The 13,492-nt window shown below is 41.2% G+C and overlaps 1 protein-coding gene across 1 annotated transcript in view; it reads right to left on the reverse strand.

The window, feature by feature from the left end:
* PLD1 (phospholipase D1) overlaps nt 1–13,492 on the reverse strand; it is a 122,180-nt gene that overhangs the window by 21,632 nt on the left and 87,056 nt on the right. The window lies entirely within an intron of this gene.

The raw sequence follows: 13,492 nt of genomic DNA on the forward strand, positions 1-13,492 counted from the left end.
TTTAAGCCCTTCATGCCCATAAAATTCCTGGAAAATCTTTCTAATATAATGCCAAATATATTATTTTACAAACATTTATTTAATCCTCCATTTTGCCTACTGTTGCAGAGGTATTACACAGCTTTGTATCCCTAATCCTTGCATAGTACTAACATAGTTGAATAATCGAGAGAAGAGATGAATGGTTAAACAGGTGGCAGCTAGTATTTCATCTTTTGGTTTCTCTGTATCATCTACTTTCCTGCAGTTGGCTCATGATCTAGAACCTAAAATTATAAGACATAAAGCAGCTTTTTAAAAGAATCATGGAGCAAATCCTGTGCTAAAATAAACATTTTTGCAGTAAGTTCCCATAAAATATTAGCATTGATCAATATAGTAGACCAATGCTTCTCAGTGTGTAGAAAGACCACCTCTGGGGGACCCAATGAAAGCAGAATCCTGGGACCCTCCCCAGAGGCTCTGATTCAATAGAAATCTATGATTCAAGTTGTCCTAGGGGATATCATTCCTTGTAGGACACTGCCATAGAGCCTTGGCCTTTATAGATTGAAGATTAGTGTACACACTCAGAAAAATAATACAGTATGACCATGGGAGATGCATTCTAGGGGCGTGAGTCTGCTCAATATGAGGAAGCCCATTAATATAATATACAATATTGATCAATCTAGGGGGAAGAATCTATGATTATCTCAACAGATGCTAAAAAGTTTTTGACACAATTAAGCACCCTTTTTTTTATTAATGAAAAACAATAGGAAATACTGAATACTTTATTAACATGCTTCAAAATATATAACATGAATTATATATGTATAATATATATGTACATCTATGTATGTGTGTATATATTACCTCGGAGGTATTAGCCAATGCATTTAGACAAAAGAAATCACAAAAGAAGTAAAACCACCTCCCATTTATATAATAAAAGGCCAATGGCCGTAACGACCAAAATGAACAAACGAACACACATCAGGAAGTGCATGGAGCACCTTTCGGATCCTCCCCCATGGCCCACAGCTCCTATCACAGCAAGGCTGGCAGCCAGCAGGCAGGTGGGGTGGCAGGCGGGTGGGCAGGGCGAGGCGGGCACGGTGAGAGAGGCAGGGCCTGATCTGGGGTTGCCGCAGAGGATGCGGATCAGGCCCAGAGAGAGAGGCAGGGCCTGATCCACAGCTGCCACAGAGGCTGTGGATCAGGCCTGAGATAGGCCTGGAGAGAGAGACAGCTGTCAGGGGGGCCGTTCGAGCCAATGGCTGCCAAGGAGGTGGAGCTTTTGATGCTGACTGGCATAGAAACCAACCAATCAGAACCAAATCTGGGTGAACTGCAAGGAGCCAATGGTTGCCTAGGAGGCGGAGCTTTTGACACCGAGTGGCATGGAAACCAACCAATCAGAACCAAATATGGGTGAACTGTGAAGGCAGAACCTAAGGTGGGGGCTGAGGAGGGGTTTTAAGAGCAACAGCTGTTTGGTGTAAGGTGTAAGAAAGCAGTTCAATATTTTAATAACCAATTTGGCAGTATAGTGCATATGGCTGGCTATCAGTCCAGATATAGGGGTTATGTATTTTTGTTTGCCAAAAGCATCTCCTCCTGCTGAAAAAGGCTCCCCCCCCATTTAAGCAATCCTATCCTATATAATCTATCTATACTAATAAAAGGGTAATATGCTAATTAGACCGGGTCAACTGGCCATCTTCAGGATGTCCGACTTTCTTCCGGACAAAGCCATGATGGTGGGAGCCGAGTCAGAGGCAGTTAGGGGTGAGATCAGGCTGGCAAGGGGTTAGGGGTAATCAGGCTGGCAGGGGAGGGCAGTTGGGGGCGACCAGGCCATTAGGGGAGGGCAGTTGGGGGCGACCATGCCATTAGGGGAGGGCAGTTGGGGGCGACCAGGCCATTAGGGGAGGGCAATTGGGGGTGACCAGGCAGGCAGGGAAGGGCAATTGGGGGTGATTGGTCTGGCAGGGGAGGGCAGTTGGGGGCAATTGGGCTGGCAGGGGAGCGGTTAAGGGGTGACCGGGCTGGCAGGCAGAAGTGGTTGGGGCAATCAGGCAGGCAGGCAGGCAGGCAGGCAAGCAGTTATGAGCCAGCAGTCCTGGATTGTGAGAGGGATGTCCGACTGCCAGTTCAGGCTTAAATTGGAAGTTGGACATCCCCTGCGGGGTCCCAGATTGGAAAGGGTGCAGGCCGGGCTGAGGGACACCCCCTTCCCATGCACAATTTCATGCACTGGGCCTCTAGTTTATAGATAATATAATTGTATTCTTGGAGAATCAATGATAAAACTATCTCAAACAATAAAAGAATAAGAATGCTAGAATGTAAATTAATATGTAGCAACACACACAAACAATATCCAATCAGAGGATATAATCATAGATAAAACCTCACAACAAAGAAGATAGAACACTTAAAGATAAACTTAACAATAAATGTGTAAAATTTTTATGAAGAAAAATTTAAACACTATTGAAAGACAATAGTCTATTCTTGAACAAATAAAAAGACATCCCTTGTTCTGGGATAAATCAATTCAATATTTAAAAAGTGCTAACTCTCTTTAGATTAATTTATAAATTTAATGTAATCTCAGTAGAGATACCAACACATTTTTATGGAGCTACAAAACCTGGTCAGATAGTTTATATGAAAAAAACAATAACATTCAAGGATGGTTATTAATAAAACTAGAAAAGTTATGATGGAGCAGTAATCCTATCCAATATTAACACATCTACCAAGTCTGTATAATTAACACAGTGCAGAACTGGCCCATAAATAGACAGCTGAACCTGAGAATGGAATAGAAAGTCCAGAAATAGATCCAAGTACATATGGAAATTTTGCATATGTACATAAAGGCTGCATCTCAATGACTAGGAAATGATCTATCTATCTATCTATCTATCTATCTATCTATCTATCTATCTATCTATCTATCTATCTATCTAAAAGCCTAAGCAACTGTCCAACCGCCTGAACATTCGACTGCTCGACTGGTAGCTATGATGCTCACTGACCACCATGGGGCAGACGCTAACATAGGAGTGGAAACCACAGGCATGGAAACATGGAACAGACTGATGAATCTCAGCGGGAAGGGGGATGGAGGAAGGGCGGGAAGAGATTAACCAAAGATCTTATATACATACTAGAGGCCCAGTGCACAGATTTGTGCACTGGTGGGGTCCCTCGGCCTGGTCTGCGGGGATCGTCCAAAACTGGTTCTCCGACACCCCCCGAGGGGTCCTGGATTGCGAGAGGGCACAGGCCAGGCTGAGGGACCCTGCCAGTACACGAATAAAGGACTAGTTTTTACATAAAGGACTAGGACTTTTAAATCAAGGGTGCTAGTATGATTGCATCTGTATTTGAAAAAGATAATAATTATATTTTTGCCTCACACCAATCACAAAAATAAACTCCAAATTGATCAGAGATAGAAATGAAAGCATATGGAACTATCTGGATGTTTTCGCAAATAAAATTTTCCATACAAGAAGAAAACAGGGTGAATTCCTGTATAACCTGAATATAGGGAAGGCTTGCAACTGTCCAGAGGCAATAAAATATAAGATTGATAACGCTGACTCAATTTAAAAAAATACCAAAACACTACATTTTCATGATACAAAACATCACAAGCAAATACAACAAACAAAATGACAAAGTGGGAGAAAGGGTATGTCACAGATGAAGAGTGGAGAGTCCTAACATGAAAATAACTTAATAACTGAAGGAGAAAGATCAAAACCTTGATAGAAAAATGGGAAAAATATGTGAATAGACAATTCACACACGCAAAAATATACATTGGAAAAGATATTCACCCTCACTTATAATAGAAATGAAAATTGAAACTACACTGAGAAACCATTTCTTACCTATGCGACTGGCAAGAAAAAGTGGGGTAACACATTCTGTTTGTGAGACTGTTGAAGCAGGCTCTCTCATTCATTGGTGGTGAGAATGCAAATGGGCACAAACTGTTTGGAGGGAAATTTGGCAATATCTAACAAAATTACCTATTGACCCAGAAATGTCACTCTAGAAAATTACCCTAAATTCCAACAACTGAGAACATATATATATGCACAAGGTTATTCATTGGCATAACTGTAATAGAAAAACACTGAAAACAATCGAACTGACCACACAAAGGAAGGTGATTGCATTTACTGTGGAAGACCATGCTAAGGTTAAAAGCATGAAGATCTCGATGAACTAATATAAAGTGACTTTCAGGATATATTGTTAAATGAAAAAGCAAAGTACGTAAGAAAATATCAGGTGTGTTATTCTTATGAAAGAGATTGGGAGAAATAAGAAAGTATACATGTATCTCTCCATTTGTGCAAAAAGAAACAAAGCAAGAATAATCTAGGAACTGAAAAAACTGGTTACCCATAAAGGGTGGGTGGCAATAGGATGAAAAAGGTGGTTGGAGAAGAAAAAGAAAGTATAGGGAAGTGGCATATCTAAGTTTGCTTTTTTAAATTTATGACTGTTTGAAGTATATTGCACACACTCAAAAAAATAAAGATACAGGAAAAAAAAAACCCTTAAAATTGAATACAAACAAAAGCAAATGAACTAACTGTATTTCAAATTAATAACATAATCCAAATAAATTTTGAACACTAACTTTTGAGTATATGTAGGTTCTTAGGCTAAAGACAAAAAAACTGTAAACAAACATTAAATTCTAGTGAGTAGATGTATTTCTCATAGTCGCATGGGCTTAGCAATTCAGAAACTATTCTCTGTGCATTCTGGGACTGAGGAAATGGGTATATATACTATAGGTAATAGGAGCCAGGCTTCTCACTATAAAAGAAAGGAATTCTTTGCTGGGGGATTAAAATTGGAGGTATCAGTATGGAGATATGGAGATAGATAGATAGATAGATAGATAGATAGATAGATAGATAGATCATTGATAGATAGATGATAGATGATTGACAGAATACAAAGGGTCTAAAGTAGTGATAACCCAGTAGCAATGATCATATCTAGCATCCAGATTTTAGTTTTTAAATTCTATTTTCCATGGAAAGAACCCAGGTTCCTTGGAGAAATGACTGATTACAGGACTAGTTCTAGGAATGTACAAGATGAGTCTGAAACCCTTGTTGTGCCAGTAAAAACAAACAAACAAAACAAAACAAAGGCTGAAGGTGACCTGTCAAAAGCCCCTTAAGAGAATCCCTTAAAGGCCAAACATATGTGATCTGAGCATCAAAAATTATGATCTATTAAATAAAATAAGAATCCATAAATTCATACCAATATAATTAATATAAGAATGAACACATAAATGTCAAAGAAGGGAAAGCTCTCATTTTAGTAGAATTGTAACTAAGAAATTTAGAAAAAAATAATAAATATATAAAAAATAAAGGAATTTGAAAATTAGCATTTAGCAACTATCATAGTAATAATTGAATCATAGTAGTAAATAATTGATTCAGAAAAGACTCAATGCATGCTAAAAACATTATTGAATGTCTGATGAGAAGCAGGATATTTACATAGACTCAAGGTATTTTCCCACAAAATACTTATTAATTACAAAGGGAAATATAGTGATTTTATGTGGAGAAACCTGGCAGATACCACTTTCACTTGGTGGTCAAAGCTCATACAACTGGTAATGGGGCTAAGCAACATCGTGTTCCTCCTGGAACCGCCCACGGGGAACATCACTTCTGTAATATCCCTGCTGAAAATGCATAACCTGAACGTAATCATGAGGAAACAAGAAATATACCCCCATTTGGAGGCTACTCTACAAACTAACTAGTCTATATCCTTTAAAACTATCAAGATCATAAAAGTCTCCCACCTTCCAAAAAGAAAAAAAATTGAGGAATTATTTCAGGTTAAATACAAATAAAAATACATGGCAACCAAATGCAACGCATGATTGTTGATTGAGTCCTGGGTCAGAATAAAGCATCCCCACCCCCCTTTTGCTATAAAGGACATCAGTAAGACAGCTGGCAGAATTTCAAGAATGCCTACAGTAAGATAATAGTATGACATCAATGTTAATTTCATTTGTTTTGATAATTGACCTATAGCTGCTTAAAAAATGTCCCTCCCCCCCCTCCCCCCCCCCCCCCCCCCCCCGCCCCAGAAACACACACTTATGTATTCAGGGGTAAATGGGTATCATGGCTGCAACTTATTCCTGCATGGTCCAGGAGAAAAATACTCACCTACCTATTAAGAGAGAACGATGAAGCAAAAAGGTAATATGTTACCATTTGAGAAATCAGAATGAAAGATATATAGCAGTTCTAGAAACTGGAAGCCTAAAATTATTTAAAAATATTTTTTTAAAGATTAATGATACTGACTAGCTGTTAGCAGCGTGAAGGTTAAAGACCTAATAATTTGTAATTGTCGAAGGCACGAATTGGTGCCATCCCAAAGCAAGGCTGGAGAATATCAGTAACACAGCAATTCCCTGGAGAGCCTCACAGCCCACACAGTCCAGCCTACAGCCTTGACAATGAAATATTCTTATGAAGTGATAGAAACCTAACTTGTTTACGAACAATGCCTTCAAGAAGAACGCTAATGGTTAGTACCAGTAACAGGACCTAAAAGATAAGGGTCCCTCATTCAGAAAGTGAACATTTTGGGTGATTTCAAGTGCGGCCTGTCAAATGCAGTGGGGTGCCCATCTAGCAAGAAAAAGCAAGTTGAGAAACTATTTCAGCTGGTATTTTATTCTGTGAAGAAAACTAGATACAAAGTTGGCGGTGTTCACTTGTGCTGTGAGGACATACTGAGGAAACAAGTGCCTTTTAAAGAAAATGTGAGAATGCCAGGAACATGTGCAAGCATGAATATGAAGCAATAGATGAAAACATATCAGGGAGGTTTCCAAATTAAATAGGTATTTGGGAATCTTGAAGTTTATACAGACTCCTGGGACCTATCTGTTATGAACATTGGTACATATATACCTTGAAAGATGAGGAAGTCAATACAATAGACTCTTGATGTTTGTAAGGAAATTCTATGAAAGGACTTCAATAGTTGTTACAGGCTTTTGTTACTTAAAAACTTGTAGCACTTTGTATCTGTACATTTCTAATCCTGATTGAATACATCCAGACCTTCTGTTAAATTATACTAAATTGAATGCTAAAACGTCACAATTCACAACAAGCATAAAAATGATAAAGAAATGCTTTAAATTAAACACTAAATCCCTGGAGATTGGAGTATTAGATAATTATACACTAATAGCTGCTGGTTTTCTTTTCAGGAATTTTAACATATTCACAGTGGCAGTTTTGTTATTTTTAAAGAACTGAAACAGTAGACAGCTATAGTTCTCTATTCAATTAGAGATCAGCTGGCTCATGTATTTAAAGCCCACTACGCATTTACAAAAACAAAGCCAACAATAGAACATTGTACCTCAAAAAGGGGCATTATGTAATTAATCTGTTCTTCCCTGTTTAGAGTATGAACATCTCCCCCACTGAGATATCTGATTTTGACTTGTTCCCAGGGTACTGTGAAATCTTTTTATAAGAGGGCTTAACACTGAAATTACTTTTCTGTTAAAATCCAATTTTTCCCCTGAATAGGCAAAGGCAGGAAAAGGGTCCAGAGCCAAAGGAATCTTACCTAATAATAGACAAACATGTAAATTGACCATACCTCTGCTATGCCCACAGCCAATCAGGAGTGAGTATGCAAATTAACCCAACAAAGATGGAGGGTTAATTTGCATATGCAGGCACGGAGCGGCCGGGAGGGTCGGGACACCTGCTATGAGGGGGAGGGGATGGTGGTGGAGGGAACTACAGGAGTGGTGCTTCAGCAGGCTCCCCGGCGGTCCAGGAGCGAGGATTTGCCGGCTCCCGGGCAGCAGGGAGTGAAGCCAGGGGAAGGAAGGACTATTCTTGCACGAATATCGTGCAATGGGCCTCTAGTGTTTTATAATAAGCGTGGGCCATTTTTATGGTTGAGAAACTAAATAAGCTTGTTCTGACTTTTTATTCTCCTATAACCTCACTTTTGCATTTTACTAGCCATGGTCAGCACTGAATGGCTCTCCTGGTTTTATCAGTGTATCTTTTAGACTTACTCATTCACTATCATCTTCATTTTAAGCCATTAGAAAATTGAGTTTAGGGATAATGCTCTGGTAAATCTTCTCTGACCTGGATGCAATTAGATACAACTTTGGAAAGTATTTATTATTGGTGATGTGCATGTCTATGTCAAAGATTGTTTCTAAAGTTTTTTAGACTGAGCAGACCATTAGTGAAAAATTATTGGACACTGAACACACACACACTAAAAGTTTAATTCATTATTTTAAATCTTCCAAATCATTTAAAATATCATGTACCACAAAATGCAGTTTTTAAAGTATACAAATAAGTGTTTTTTAAAAGTATATTAAGATGCTATACAACTATCACCACTATCTAATCTTAAGACATTTTTATTACCCCCAAAAGAAACCATACTTATTAGGAGTCACTCTCCATTCCATTCTCTCCCCAGACCTTGGGAATGACTAATCTACTTTCCTGTCTGTTAAAGTGTTTTTTTATAAACAATGGAATTATAAAATATGTGGCCTTTGGCCTTTCGTGTCTAGTTTATTTTCACTTAGTATAATATTTTCAAGGTTCATGCATGTTGTAGCATGTATCAGTATATCCCTTTTTATATCTAAACTAGAGACCTGGTGCACGAAATTCATGCATTGTGGGGGGGGTGTCCCTCAGCCCAGTCTGCACCCTCTACAATCTGGGACCCCCTGAGGGATGTCTTACTGCCCGTTTAGGCTTGATCCCACCGGGACTGCTGGCTCCCAACCGCTCACCTGCCTGCCTGCCAGATTGCCCCTAAACACTTCTGCCTGCCAGCCTGATCACCCCCTAACCACTCCCCTGCCAGCCTGATCGATGCCTAACTGCTCCCCTGCCAGCCTGATCGCTCCTAACTGCCCTCCCCTGAAGGTCTGGTTGCCCCCAACTGCCCTTCCCTGCAGGCCTGGTTGCCCCAACTGCCCTCTCCTGCCAGCCCAGTCACCCCTAACTGCCCTCCCCTGCTGGCCTGGTCACCCCTAATTGCCCTCCCCTGCTGGCCTGGTCACCCCTAATTGCTCTCCCCTGCTGGCCTGGTTGCTCCCAACTGCCCTTCCCTGCAGGCCTGGTCTCTCCCAACTTCCCTCTCCTGCAGGCCTGGTCACCCCCAACTGCCCTCCCTTTCAGGCCTGGTTTCTCCCAACTGCCCTCCCCTGCTGGCCTGATTATCCACAGCTGCCCTCCCCTGCCAGCCTGATCGCTCCTAACTGCCCTCCCCTACAGGTCTGGTTGCCCCCAACTGCCCTTCCCTGCAGGCCTGGTTGCTCCCAACTGCCCTCCCCTGCAGGCCTGGCTGCCCCTAACTGCCCTCTCCTGCCAGCCCAGTCACCCCTAACTGCCCTCCCCTGCTGGCCTGGTCACCCCTAATTGCTCTCCCCTGCTGGCCTGGTTGCCCCCAACTGCCCTCCCCTGCAGGCCTGGTCACCCCAACTGCCCTCCCCTGCAGGCCTGATCGTCCCCAACTGCCCTCCCTTTCAGGCCTGGTTTCTCCCAACTGCCCTCCCCTACTGGCCTGATTACCCACAACAGCCCTCCCCTGCCGGCCATCTTGTGGTGGCCATCTTGTGTCCACCTGGGATGGCCATCTTTGACCACATGGGGGCAGCCATCTTGTGTGTTGGAGTGATGGTCAATTTGCATATCACCTCTTTATTATATAGGATAATATTCTATTGTATGGATAAACACATTTTGTTTCTACATTCATCAACTAATGGATATTTGTGTTGCTCCCACTTTTGGGCTATTATAAATAACTAGAGGCCCAGTGCACGCCTTCCACCCCCATGCACGAATTTCTTGCACCAGGTCTCAAGTCGCCCCACACAGCCTGCTTCTTCAGTCGTTTGGTTATCCCTCACTAATCCCCCTGCCGGCCTGGTGGTAGGCAGCCATCATGTGATGGTATGAGGGTTAATTTGCATATCAACTCTTTATTATATAGGATGCTGCTATAAAGATTAAAGTACAAGTTTTTGTGTGGACATATGTTTTCCACTCTCTAGGGTATGTACTATGGGGCAGAATTGCTGGATTATATGGTAACTCTCTTTTTAATTTTTGAAGGATTATCAAACTGCTTCCCAAAGAGCTTGAACAGTTTTGAATTCCCAACAATAATGTACCATATGAGGGTTCTAATATCTTCATATTCTTTCAATTACTTTTTTATTTTTTAAATTATAGCAATTCTGGTGGGTATGAAGTATCTTGTGGTTTTTATTTGAATTTCCCTAATGACTAACGATGTTGAGCATCTTTTCATGTGATCATTGACCATTTGTATATCTTCTTTGGAGAAATGTCTACTTAGATCCTTAGCCCATTTTAAAATTGAATTATTCTTTTTATTGTTGATTTCTAAATGTTCCTTATATATATATTCAGGATACCACTAAATGTATGATTTACAAACATTTTCTTCCATAATGGATTCAGCAATGGTTTCTTGGATTGTACACCAAAAACAAAAAACATAAAACTAGATAAACTTTATCAAAAATAAAAGTTTTTTTGTTATAAAGGACATTATAAAAAAAATGACAGAATTGTTTCTGATGAGAAATTGGTTATTGATCTTACTGATTATTTGCTTCGCCTTTGCTGCTTTCAAGATTCTCTTTTTATCTTTTTCTTTCAGTATTTTGATTATGATTGTTTTGGTGCAAATCTCTTTAAAGTCATCCTACTTAGATTTTGTTGAGCTTCTTGGATGTGTAGATTCATGTTTTGGGGGAAGTTTTCAGTTGTTATTTCTTTAAATATTCTATCTGCACTTTTTTCTCTTTCTTCTCCTTCTGGGACTTCCATTATGCTGGTGTGCTTCGTGATGTTTTACAGGTCACAGAGGCTCTATTCATTTTTCTCCATTATTTTTCTTTTCTGTCCCATCAGACTGAATACTATCAATGAACCTGTGTTCAAGTTTTTTGATTCTTTTGCTTGCTCTGATCTGCTTCTGAGCCCCTCTAATGTGTGTTTTATTTCAGTTATTATACTTTTCAACTTCAAAATGTATTCAGGGATGGGAAAAAGTAGGTTTATAGTTCTGAGCACATGAAATGCAGAGTTTATTCTTGTATTATTACTTTTGCTCCACCATGTATGCCATTACTTCTTTTTCTATAAAAAGACTTTTATAGAAACATTTTAATTTAAAAATTCTACTTTTCCATAGTCTCTAATTGAGAAGATTTTGTTTTTATACTTCCTTTAGTTCTTTACATATGATTTACTTTAGTTCTTTGAACATAAACTAGTTGTTTTAATGACTTTCAAACATTATACAGGTCAAATTATGACAATTCTCAGAATTGTCAGAATTCAGGAGCTTCAAACCTATTCAGCTCCTTCCAGTGGTGGCTAGGCTGCTAGGTTTCATAGTGATAAATTGGCTTTCATGGCTAGTGTGGAAATGAGGAGAGGGAGATGGGAACATTGAAATTTAAAATGCCACAAATCTTGCTGCATTTATTAAGATTCTGCTATCTTTCTGGAATAAACACTCTTCAGATTGTCACATGCCTTTGGTTAATTTCCAGAGACCTGAAAAAGATGACTGTAACTATTTTTTTGTAGTGTTTTTGTTATTTTTATTCAGGAGTGAGTTTTTGGAAATCCTTAGTATGCCATTCCTAGTGATGTCCTAATTAAGTGAAAAATATACATACATGAAAGGATTAATATTTTCTCCCCACATTCTGATACATTATCTAGTGCATACAATCTCCAAATTTTTGAGTTTATTAGCATATTTGAAAGCCATGCCACATGGAATCACATTATTGTGATGGCCCCTCCTATCTTTTTTCAGACCTCCCTGTGGCAGCTCCATTCTCCTGGTCACTTGGATTGAAGCTCTTAGGTCATCCGATACTTCCCTTACTCTCTGCTCCTATATCCCCTCAAGTCTTCCTTCACAGCCTTATTCATACATAACCTTTCTATCCATTACCAATGTGTCATTATCTCTCACCTGCCATGTCTCTCTCTACTTTGCTTACCAAGAGTAAGTGAATCTTCATAAAAACACCACTTTGGTGAGTTCATTCCAGGAATCAGAGGCTCCCATCAACCTCATTTTATCTCCTTCTGGATAAAATCTAGTCTTTTTAATGGGCACCTTCAACTTTTCACAATCTAGACCCAATCTGAACTGAAGGTCAGACAATTTGGGTTCGGAATCCAGCTTATTTCTTGTTGAAACTTTCAGATCTATTGTATAGGATATATAACACTAGAGGCCCGGTGCACGAAATTCGTGCACAGAGGTGGGTTGTCCCTCAGCCCAGCCTGTACCCTCTCCAATCTGGGACCCCTTGAGGGATGTCCGACTGCTCGTTTAGGCCCGATCCCGGTGGATCGGGCCTAAACGAGCAGTTGGACATCCCTCTCATAATCCAGGACTGCTGGCTCCCAACTGCTTGCCTGCCTGCCTTCCTGATTGCCCCTAACCGCTTCTGCCTGCCAGCCTGATCACCCCCTAACCACCCTGCTGCCAGCCTGTTTGCCCCCAACTTCCCTCCTCTGCCGGCCTGGTTACCCCTAACTGCCCTCTCCTGCAGGGTTGATCACCTCCAACTGCCCTCCCTTGCAGGCCTGGTCCTTCTCAACTGCCCTCCCTTGCAGGCCGGGTGCCTCCCAACTGCCCTCTCGTGCTGGCCATCTTGTGGTGGCCATCTTGTGTCCACATGGAGGCAGAATCTTTGACCACATGGGGGCAGCTATATTGTGTGCTGCAGTGATGATCAATCTGCATAGTACTCTTTTACTAGATAGGATAGAGGCCTGGTACAGGGGTGGGGGCCAGCTGGTTTGCCCTGAAGGGCGTCCCTGATCAGGGTGGGGTTCCCTTGGGGCGTGGGGCAGCCTGAGCGAGGGGCCTGTGGTGGTTTGCAGGCCGGCCACGCCCCCTGGCAATGCAAGCAGAGGCCCTGGTATCTGGAATTTATTTTCCTTCTACAATTGAAACTTTGTAGCCTGGAGTGGAGCCAAGCCTGGGGCTCCCTCAGAGGCCGGTAGCCATTTGTGTTGGAGTTATAATTGAAACTTTGTTGCCTTAAGCGGGTGGGCCCGGCCAGGGTGTGCAGGAAAGCTTTGCTTCCCCTGTTGTCGGCGGCAATCCTGGCCTGCTCTCTCAAGCTCCATTCTGCCGCCATTTGTTTACCTTCTATAATTGAAACTTTGTAGCTTGAGTGGAGGCTTAGGCCTGGCAAGGGCAGGCAGAAAGCTTGGCTTCCTCTGTTACCTAGGAAACCTTGCTCTCTGTGGCTGTAGCCATCTTGGTTTGGGTTAATTTGCTTACTCGCTCTGATTGGATGGTGGGCGTGGCTTGTGGGTGTGTCGGAGGTATG

Source organism: Eptesicus fuscus, chromosome 3 (genome assembly GCF_027574615.1).
Source record: "Eptesicus fuscus isolate TK198812 chromosome 3, DD_ASM_mEF_20220401, whole genome shotgun sequence".
Classification (NCBI taxonomy): Eukaryota; Metazoa; Chordata; class Mammalia; order Chiroptera; family Vespertilionidae; genus Eptesicus; species Eptesicus fuscus.